Source organism: Solanum dulcamara, chromosome 7, assembly GCF_947179165.1.
Source record: "Solanum dulcamara chromosome 7, daSolDulc1.2, whole genome shotgun sequence".
Classification (NCBI taxonomy): Eukaryota; Viridiplantae; Streptophyta; class Magnoliopsida; order Solanales; family Solanaceae; genus Solanum; species Solanum dulcamara.
Window position 1 is genome coordinate 28,320,456 of NC_077243.1, and position 10,660 is coordinate 28,331,115.

Consider the following 10,660-nt stretch of genomic DNA (forward strand, 5'->3'; position numbering starts at 1 on the left):
TCCGAAGTTTTCTGGCCCGAAATCCTTCCCCATTGGCCTATCCCTAACGACGGAAATAGGTCATTACAATCATGAAGAATCCATTCCAGGTAAATCTCAATCTCTTTTATTTTTGGGTTATGTTTATTTTTTTTGATTTCTTTGCTTTGCCTCATAATTTTTATCTTAAAATTTGTAATATTCAGTAAAATCAGGGTTTTTCATTTTAAAACATGGATAAACAATCTCCCTCATTGTGGATAACTAGAGGTATACATTTGCATATACCAAATTCTGTTCAACATCCATCATTTTCCTTGGGTCTAACTCAAATTTTTGAGAAATCTGCACGGTCTTTTGCTAAATTCAAAGCCATGTCTGAAAATAAAATAGAGCAAGAGATTAGGTCTAAATTCTGCAATAACCCTAAAATCATTAAAGAAAACATTTAGAATTCGAAATCAAAAGTGTTGAACAAAAAAAGAGAAGTGCAAAAAATATGTGATCCCGGGTATGTAGTATCAAGAACATACAAATACGATGACAGATTTCTATATGATCTAGAAGAAGTCCCCCTCAAAGAAATCGATGCTTTTGTTTAGCCCTCCATGTTTCATGTACGTAACATCTATGCCAAGTTTTATTTTCATATCATTTTTGATGTCGGAAGGCATATATTTTCTTTTATGGTCCACTAACTTCGGCTGAGCAATTCCTCCGACCAAATTGCTGGTCGCTTGCCTTTGTAAATAAACTTTGTCCTTCAAAGGACATGTATGTTCATTATTGAATTCTCGAATCTTGAACATTTCGGATTTGTTAATATCTGATTCCCTCATCACCCAACCACATCTTCAGAGACACACACAAGAGTATAACTGTACGAAAAATAAATTACATACAATTAGTTCATATAAATAATTTATTATTATACAATATTATATGTATAGTTGTATAGTGATACATATATGAGCTCACTTGATTGAATTTGACCTTTTAGTCCTAAATTGAAATCTTTGTGCTATTGTATATCTATCCATCAGAGCCCTCAAAGTAGCTTTGTCCCTGTAGACTTGATCCTGATACACATACTTATGACATGGATCAGTAATAACCCCGCTGATTTCTCTTGAATCAAACACATCAAGTAGTTTAATTAATTCTTCAATATTCAGATGCCTTGTATCAATATCTTCAAATCCTGCTATACAAATAGCCCCAAAATTTCCCCCCAGTGCCTGACTTGAACTTTCACAAATTTCATTGTTTCAGATCGACTTATTACAAACACTAATACAGATAGGATACTTGTTAAAATCGTTTATAAATTTTTTGAGCATCACATACACTCTAATTCACATGTTATTGTGTATCATCATTTTTTTTGTTTTCTTCAACATTGTATTCCATTGTAATTACCTTGGCATTCAAATCAACACCAACTTGATTTTCAATTAGACTATACAATTCTTCATATGATGCGTTCTCCTTAAACACAACCCCCTCCATATTATAATCCACATAACAATTTTCATCATTCCACTTTCCCGAATGCATTACCACAATTGCTATCACAGACATCACTATTTTAATTAAAAATAAAAAATAAATTAATATTACAAATTATTGACAAACATATTCAATCATACATAAATCAAATATAAATAAATTTAATCACATACAATCAAGAATTACAATACATTATTCAATCATTATAATATGCTAACTCAGCATAACGCGAATCAAGATTGTTATTCTATATATACAGCTGTTACTTATATATGTATAGACAAGTCTTTATACAAACAATTAAATATAGAAATTAAAGTGAAGAAAAAATATTCAGGTGCGCTCCATACATGACGAGTATGCTTATATAGTTATTCTCAGTAATAATTATACAAAATATAATAAAACATATTGAATTGTAAAATGTCAAAAAGAAATTAATTTAATTATATACAAACAGTACGCATAATTAAAATATATAAATCCAAGGAAAAATACTCAAATATGCTATCAAACTTTGAGAAAAGACTCATCTATGCCATTCGTTAAAAGTTTGGCTCATTTATTCCATTTTCGTTTGAGAAAAGGCTCATCCATGCCATTATTTGTTAACTGAAATGACATATATGAGCCAAACTTTTAACAAATGGCATAGATGGGCATTTTCTCAAAGTTCGATGGCATATTTGAACCTTTTTCATTTTAAATAATAATTAAGTTAATGACGTGGCTGAATCATAATTGACCACGTGTACAAAATAGTTTTGCAAAATAGAAAGTATTTTTAGTTTACAAATAATGGCATGAATGAGCCTTTTCTCAAACGAAAATGACATAAATGAGCTAAACTTTTAACGGATGACATAGATTAGCCTTTTTTCAAAGTTCGATGACATATTTGAGCCTTTTTCCTAAATATAATAATATACAAACCCAACTTTCAATAACTCCAGATTGTTAGGATCGATATACAAATATTACTTATACATGTACAAATAAGTAATTATACAAATGATTATTATTCAAATCCAATTAATACTTGTGTATCTATACGTTATTCTCAACTTTTCTATTTTATTCGACTGTATACGTTGCATTAGTTGCATCGATATCATCTTTATCCATTTATATTGTTTACAATCCTTAAATTAAATAACTATATATTTTCGTAAAAACATCTTTATAATCATATTCATCAGGTGCTAATCAATCCTTAATATTACGTAATCTAATTTCTCAGAAATAACATAAAATCTAGACCTATTTAGTAAAAAAGACACGAACAAATTGTGAAATAAAATATAAATTGCAGAAAAATCACTTCAAATACAAATAACAAATACAAAATTATTCTCAAAAAAACACCTCGCCAAAAAATTATTCCGATGAATACCTTCAAATTTTAAGCAACAGAGTAAATCAAATGATTTTTCTTGTTAATCTGGAATTTCTTATTAAAACCAATGAACAATACGATTATCTTGAAGAAGATGAAGTTGGTTTTGTTTAAGAATTCTAATCACTCTTAATTACCATTAATTAAGGGATTCTTTCCTTTTTAAAAATTGAAAAATTTGTTCAGTTAACTAAAAATAATAATTTGTATATGGCAACTAAAGTAAAACCGTAATATACAAAAGAATTTTTTTTAGCTATTAAAAATGTAGTTATAATTGGCAAATAAGCAAATTCTAGCTAAGGAAGCCCTATTATGTTTCACATCTAAGCTATTTATGAAAATTTCCCCTGTTTATTTTAGAACCACAATATTATCCAACTATTCCTATTTACCTCAAAATATACTCCTCTTTCCTAATGGGATGACATGTGACATTATTATTATTTTTTTAATAAATTTTATTTTAACAATTCAATAAAAGCTTGTTTAATTTCTCGATAAGCAACTTCTTTTAGCATTTACTCTATCCTTTAATTTTATAATAGATAATCAAATTTTAAATTAAAATTAATTAATATTTATTATTTATTTTTCAATATTTCTAAAAATTAATTATAAAAAGTTATTACCTTATTTATTTGAGTACATTAAATTAATATTATTAGTAAACAACTTTTTTGTTATGATATCAAAATAGTATTTATATATATATATATATATATATATATATATATATATGAATTATGATAAGCTACACTTTTAGTTTTACAATATATTCCGTTGAACTATTATCAAGACAAATTTTTATTTTTGATTATTTTACCTTGGACAAAAATCAAATATTTCATTTGTTTCAACTTATTTATCTTCAAAAAAAATTTAACCCGTTTAAAAGAATATCTCTTTTTTTAGCAACTTTTTAATTTCAATTTTCACACATGACGTGTTCAAAACACAAAATTAAAAGATATTTTAGTACATTTGACCTATGTTTGATTTAAAATCACAAGATTCAATTTTTTTTATTTGCTTAAATTTTGTGCCAATTAATATAAGACAAATAAATTAAAAGGAAGAGACTAATAAACAAATTACTATAAAATACAAACATGAACATACAAATTTAATGCATGATTAATTTATGCATTTCGTATCCGCACAATGCACAAATATTTTAAAAGTCCATAAGGAGAAATATCTTGATTCAAAATTCAGATATTTTATTTTAAATTCAAATTTTATGTTAATTCAAAAAAGTTTATTTTTATATTCAAGTTATAACAGATTAATCCGGTTGGAAGAATACATAAAATAGGATTCTTTTAAATAAATAATACGTATTATAACTCTTATGGGATGGAATCTATAATTCAATTTCAATACAAATTATCAATTTTTATAATTTTTAAAGTAAATTAGTCCGCAGTAGATTAATCTGCAAATTTTATTTCCTTATATTCAGACTCATAATTTTTTATAAATAATTTTATAAATAATAAATATTAGTTAATTTTAATTTAAAATTTGATTACCTTTTATAAAATTCAAAAATGGGGTAAATACTAAAAGAAGATGCTTATAGAGATATTAAATAAGTTTTAATTGTATTGTTAAAATAAAATTTATTTTAATAAATAAAATAATGTCACATGTTATCCTATTGGAAGAAATGAACATATTTTGAGAAAAATAAAAATAATTTGGATAATATTGTGCTCCTAAAGGAAACATAAGTGATATTACAAGCCAAATGTGACTTATCCAAGGATTTTACTCAGGCATCAAAAGTATGATTTGAATCATTAAGTAAATCAAGAAACAAAATCAAATCAAATTAATAAATTGTAGCATTGCGATTAGTTCAAGCTAAAGTAGAAACTGAGTCAGAGTCCGTTTGGATGGACTTAAAAAAAGTAACTTTTATGTATGAAGTGCTTTTAGAACTTTGTAGTGCTGAAAATTATTTTTATAAATAAACAGTTGAGTGTTTGGATAAATGTGCTTATGTTGAAAATAAGTGTTTGAATTTTAGGGTTAAAAGAATAAAAATGGTAGTTTGGGAATTTAGTTAAAATATAAGGGATATAAAAGTAATTTCCATGGTCAAACAAAGTGGCTTTAAGCATTAGAATTTTTTTTTAGAAATCCTAACTTTTCATTTTTGACTGATTTTAAAAACTTTATGTCTTAAAATAAAAGGGTTTTAAGTTGGTCAAAACCAATTTAAGCCCAAACGGCTCTCAATAAAAAATAATAATCCACCATAACTGAGAACCAATATTTTATATAAAACCTCCAATACATAGCAGTAGCAAAATAAGTACACTATTTTAAAATGGGCCAATAAACTTGGGAGTTTGACAAATAGGGCAAGCAGTGACAGCAGCAGCGCATGGTACACAGACGCAAAAATGGCGACAAGGCCATATGGTAGCAACGGCCTTTGCCTTGAAGCACGTTTGACAGGTGCCTATACTTAGTGGTGGCTCCACCACATCATGAGGATCAACATGAGTGGACTCGACGGACTCCTGCTGTTGTTGTGCCTCTAATTGAGCAACCGCGTAAAGCCGAGCGTCCAGCACTGCACACCTCACTTCAAGATTCGTAACTTTGGTTTGCAACTTTCGACGCTGGTTAGTTAATTGGTTTACCTTCTTCTCCAATTCCATTATTTTCATCTTCGCCTGCCTTAATTCTTCCTCTTTCTCTACCAATTTTTTCCCTGCTTCATTATTCGCGACACTTGGAAGACTATTATAGTGTCTTCTATAAACATCTAACAACATGTTTCTCACTTGATCGCTCTGCATTGTATTAAAAGATGTTTACCAAAGTTAAAAGAGAGGGGAAATGAGTAGTACAATTTAATTTGTACAGAATAATAGAAATGAAGGAAGAGGGTTATGTACGTGGGATTTGGTAACCTGATCGATATGATCATACATACGTTTGAGAGGACCAGAGACACGATCATCTTCTTCAGTTAATAAGGCAGTGAAGGGCCTCGTTAAAAATTTGTCAGCTTCGGTGGGATGACACTGCTGCTGGCTGTTGAAGGAGAACGGCGGCGGATGTAATTGTTGAAGGTGAGGCTGGACGGGGAAAAAGTTCATGGGCATCGTTAGTCTCTGCTTCGACACTGCTGCAGAAGAAGGTTACTCCATCATTTCTTTCATCTTCCTCTTATTCTTTGCTTCAATACGAGCCTGGACGGGGGAATAGTTCACGGGCATCGTTAATGCTGCAGAAGAAGGTTCCTCCATCACTTATTTCATCTTCCTCTTATTCTTTTCTTCAATACGAGCCGCTGCACCAAAATCAAAAATATGTTGCCATCTATTCTACCGGTATGTGTTGAATTAATTAGCATGAAAATAAAAAACAAATTAAAACGAACATCGTTTGGGAGGCATTCTTGCAGTATAATTCTCCGGCTGAGGGGCTCGGAGCTACTGTTGCAGTGAAACAGAGAAGAAGAGTAATAGCGAGAAGAAAAAGCCATCGGAGGGGAACTTGAGTTTTAAAGAGAGAAACGTTGGCAAACTTTCGCCAACTGAAACGATTGTTCACAATTCAGCTGGTAAAGATGTTAGTTAAAAAATTAATTAGTTGATTTTATGATTTTTTTTACTTAAAATAATATGGAAATTAATTTTTTTAAAAAATACAAAATTTATATTTAAAAAATTATTTAATTTTTATTAATAAATAAAATTTTTACAGTAATATCCAAGATAATATATTGCAATCAAATGACTAACATCTTATTAAATGGAGTTACTCTATTTTTATTAAATAATAATATTATTTATTATGTGAAGCCTTGGAAACAGCCTCTGGCAGAAATGCAAGGCAAGGCTGCGTACAATAGACCCTTGTGGTCAGGCCCTTCCCCGGACCCCGCGCATAGCGGGAGCTTTAGTGCACCGGGCTGCCCTTTTATTTATTATGTGAAGTAAACCAAAACAAGTGAAGAATTAGAGCCTATTTGGATTGACTAATTTTAAATGTTTTTAAGCTAAAATAATTTTAAAATGCTTTTATAGTATTTAGAGTAAGATAAAAGAAGTATCTATATAAATTATATAAGTCAAAATAAAAATAATAATGAAAAAAATCATAAGTTAGAATTCCTAACTTATGTTTTTTGGGTCATAAGTCATAAGCCAAAAGTCAATTCAAATAGATAGTAGAAAAAGATAATTCTTAATTATTATTGTATTATTGTTATGTATATATTTATGATCTTTTATTAAGATTTTAATTTTAAACTACTAATTTTATTGAAACACTCTTAATCCAAAATAACAAATAACCCAACATAAAATTAAAAATTATTTTTTATAAGATCTTGATTTTATTAAAAATTAAACACATTGTTTCAAAACTGTAACATTCCTCAAAATGCTCGTAAGTGTCTTAAAATTGTCTTGGAAATAGGCTGCTTGCGCAATGCATTATCCTTATCCTTATTGGAAAATTCGAGTCCGGAATGTCAATCAGGAGGTCAAAATCCGTGGGAAAATTATCTTTGTAGATTTTTATGACTTGTGTATCGAAAGATGAATTTTATAAAAAAATTGCACAAAACAGTAAGGTGCGCGACAACTCCGCATAGCCCACTTTTTTTCGTTTAGTGTAATTTTTCTCCGAGTCAAAATCTGGCCAAAATCTCATTCGTTAAAAAATGGCCTATCAGGGAGCAGCTCCGCATCGCGGACCTGGGAGATGTTTTTCGTCCGAATTCAATTTTTTTAAGTAAGGGTACTTTAGACATTTCTCAAATTGTTAGTTAATGAACCTGAACATTTTTAGGGCATATTCTACTCTATAAACTACCCTAAACCCTTAATTCCATTCATTTTTCTACAATTCACCTACTCAAATATTTCTCCCTCTACAAGAGATTCAGGGACTTCATTGAAGAATTCTAAGAAATTCACTCAGACTCTCCATCAAAACTCTCAAATTCTTCCAAATTCTCACTTAAGGTATGTGGTATTAATTCATGAGCTCTTTTCACACATGAAGTCCTAAAGATTGCTCAAATTTTCATTCAATTTTTAATTGATTATGAACCCTAGTTTTGATCAATTGCATTAGACTGGTTAGATTTTGTTTTTAAATGTTATCAATAATCTTTATATGCATGTTCTCGTATGAATTGCATGATTTCAAGTTGAATAATAGATGCCCATGCATAAAGCAATATTTTCAAGCTATGATTATGAAGTTAAGATGGGTTTATGAGTTGATCATAACTTAAATGATTTTCAATGAAAGTTTTATATGAGTTAAAGTTGAGAATTATGATTCTAAAGTTAGAGTTATGATGATGATCAGAGTTAAGATTAAAAGATGTTTTAAAGATGGTGATAAGAACAATCCTCACCGAAGTTATGGATTCTTATGAATCACCAAGTAGATGAACTGTTCCTAATATGTCTTAAAGATGGATGGCGAAACCCATCGGTGGCCTCCTAAAGTTGGCATCAACTTTCACTTAGACACCTCAACTAGCCTTGGTTCATTTTAGACACTTCAAGTAAGGCTCCGATGTGTCATTTTGACACTTTTTTGACAATCACCAAAATATATTAAGTGTGTGTAATGCACCCGCCTGATGTGTCAAAAACAACAAATTAAATAAAGACACATGACATATATATCAAAAATAATTACCAAATAACTACTTTTGATAGAAAAAAATGACCAATAATTTGATGACACGTGATATTTTTTTATTTAAATTATAATTTTTTTTTAAAATCAAAATTAACAACTATTAACCCCACCCACCCCGCCGTCATCTTCTCCAACCCTACCCACCCCAACCGCTCCCCCACCCCACCGTCATCTTCTCCAACCCCACCCACTCCAACCCCAACCCCAACCCCTCCTCCACCCCACCAAATCTTCTTCTCCTCCAACACCCACCTAACGCCATCCATATCATCTAAAGAGGAAAATTTGGAGCTATAATGATAAATAAAAATATAAATCAAATTGGATTAAAAAATCTGATGAACCTCCATTTTTTTCGGCAAGATTAATACAAATCTAAAATTATTTCTTTGAAATTATTAAAGAATTCAAACCTTAAAGAACCCACAACAAAATTCGAAGTCCAATTAAAAAACAAATGGGCTATTCTCCAATTTCTCAGATTTCTAAGAACAACTTCAATAATACAAGTAGTAATCTTTAAACCCAACTCATCAGTTGATCAGAAGATCCTTTCAGTTGGCTAAAATCCGTTACTTGAACGAAACTAGATCTTGTGGAATAAGTCTTTTATTTGTCTATCATTATAGACAAGCCCATCCATATTATCTATTCTATGGAATTCGAACCTGAACTTTATTTTCTATTTCTATATCAATACACAAATGTATAACTCCCCAGGAATTTCAATTGCGCTCATAGTCATTACCGTAGGAATTGAGTTCAAGCTTTCCCCAACCCCTTCTCATCAATGGACACCTGACGTATACGAAGAAGTGCGGTCAGTAAATGACAGTTAACTGAAATTTCATCTTTGTGAGATTGTCAATATTGTACTGAGGGCGTCTTTAGAGTATACCGAATCAGTATAGCTATCCTTCTTCTGACACAGCAACGCAATTTGAATTAGTATCAAAAGTAAGTACTAAAGAATTTCTTTTTTCCTTTACTTGTTGATGTAAAATGATCTTCCAGTCAATAGAAAATTCTTTCAATTCAATGAAAAAGATTCTCATATTCCCACAATTTAAGTAGATGCGAGATATATAAATTCTCTTTTCGGAGTTGTGGAAGCCGTTTTGTTGTTGGAATGTTTTTTTTAAGAAATAGAAATTACTAGTTTTAGAATCTAGTTGGACAAAAAAATATTTTTTAAAGCGGTTGTGTGATAACTTTTTCTTCTTCTCCATCATTCAACATATTATGTAAATTAATATATTACTGAATCTAATGAGTTAAACTTAATTTAAAGTCAAAAGAAACTTCTAATAGATAGATAGTATGGTAGAAAGACCCAATTCCTAGTACATTCAAATGTACCAAGTAAAGGTATGAAAGCGATATGTTGAGTAAGGTGTTGAGCTTGAAATGTAAAGTTGAAAATTTAAAGAAAAGTAGATAGGAAAGTGAAATAAATGCAGTTTGAGGTAGACACATGAGGTAAGTCCATTATTTTCATACGGTTATTGATATTGAAAGCTCTGTGTGACTGTGATATAAGGTGATATAAAAAAAATGTATATGTTGGCCCGGTGAGGCATTGCTGCTATCTTCTGCGTGCAGGTTTTGAGATAGTACAAAATACAGAGGAAACTATTCCCAATTATTTTTTTGAGAATGGAACAAAAGCAAGGAAGAGACTGAGACATACGTTTAGAAGATGTCTTGGAAGTTGATACCGATAGGGTAAAATTTATAACGTTGGACTAAAACTGAAAGAGGTTCCCTCTATGTTTTCGGTAAAAGGAGTACCATTTTTACTTGGAGAGTCATAATTCGAAAGAGAATTTCGGTTGGAAGGAAAAGTGTCCAGCGATTGAGTTTTATTCTTGCTGGAAAGTACAAAACCCTCAGCTGTTATTTGAGGACTAGAAAAAAATTGTTCACGACTCAAGACCATGTGAGCCAAGTAATAGGAAGTACTCTGATGCTTAGTGGATTTTAGTTCCTCTCTGGTGGAGGTTGGGAAAATGTTGTATGGGGACATCTTATCAGTTCCTAGTCGACTAATTGGAGGTGTAACCTGTGAATGGAAAAACATAAATT

At 30.3% G+C, this 10,660-nt stretch overlaps 1 pseudogene; it reads right to left on the reverse strand.

The window, feature by feature from the left end:
- Positions 1-5,217: 5,217 nt before the first annotated feature.
- On the reverse strand, positions 5,218-6,153 carry LOC129894659 (kinesin-like protein KIN-7M, chloroplastic; annotated as a pseudogene).
- Positions 6,154-10,660: the final 4,507 nt, after the last annotated feature.